The 953-nt window shown below is 32.9% G+C and overlaps 1 protein-coding gene across 1 annotated transcript in view; it reads left to right on the top strand.

Moving 5' to 3' along the window:
• The first annotated feature begins 534 nt into the window (after positions 1-534).
• The window catches only part of LOC108976976 (sarcoplasmic calcium-binding protein, alpha-B and -A chains), an 11,578-nt gene continuing 11,159 nt past the window's right edge, over positions 535-953 (top strand). Inside the window, exon 1 of the mRNA XM_018946443.1 lies at positions 535-616. The gene's annotated coding sequence lies outside the window, so the exon portion shown is untranslated. The remainder of the gene's footprint in view (positions 617-953) is intronic.

The following is a 953-nucleotide window of genomic DNA, read 5'->3' as shown; positions in this document are numbered from 1 at the left end:
TGCCAGCAAATGCACGTGTGCTGGCAGATGCCAATGTTGAGAAAAGAGTGTGCAACATGCAACTGGCAACCTCTGTAACTGTAAATCGCGCAATTTGTTTATTTATTTGTTTTTGTTATTGTTTCTGTTTTTTCTTTGCGAAAATTTATTCGTTCGGACGGACACTTTTGGCCGGCTGAGCAAACGCAGCAAATGGGCAGCTAACCATAGCACACACACCCACATACATAGATACGCATGTATGTGTTTGGGTGCAAACAGATGATGACGACCCTGAATCGGTGATGCTGGCCACATTTGCGTCTACGAAGGCGGCTTCATGCACTCACACACACACACCGAAACACATTTTCATCATGTAATTGTAACAATTGACTAAAATACTACAATGGCGATAGCCGTAATAATAATAGCAACAACAATAACAATTTAATCGTATCGTGCTGAATCGAATGTTTACAAACATTTTTGTGAATTTGTTGTTTCTAAGCATTCGAACATCGGCAATGTTGTATGAAAATGTGGCAAGTGAAAATTTCGCATTGTTTGGCGGTGCTTTGAAGCTCACTTGATAGTCACAATACATTCAGTCGATCAGAAGCGAAACGGCACTCAGGTAGAGCGCGAGAAAAAAACCCCATACTAATAATTTGTGTATTAAACTAATAAAAAGCTGCAAGATTTACTTAGTATTTGAACAAAATTGAAAAGAAATGAAATTTAATCAAATAAAATGAAATTATTAAACCAAAAAATAAAAATAAAAAAAGAAGTTTGATAAAATAAAATTATTAACAACATTGTTAAGTTAATACGTTGTTGGAGAATATATTTGAAAATTGAAATGAAATAAATTTAAACTTATTATAAAATTAGTAATCAATTAAAAAACTGTCAAAAAATAAGAATAAAATAAATTTTTATAGAAAGAGTTGGAATTGTAAGAAAAAATA

The sequence above is a fragment of the Bactrocera latifrons genome, unplaced genomic scaffold (assembly GCF_001853355.1).
Source record: "Bactrocera latifrons isolate USDA-ARS-PBARC rearing strain unplaced genomic scaffold, ASM185335v1 scaffold_82, whole genome shotgun sequence".
Taxonomy (NCBI): Eukaryota; Metazoa; Arthropoda; class Insecta; order Diptera; family Tephritidae; genus Bactrocera; species Bactrocera latifrons.
Note: the sequence above shows the minus strand (reverse complement) of the source record. Positions and strands in the feature narration are given on the sequence as shown.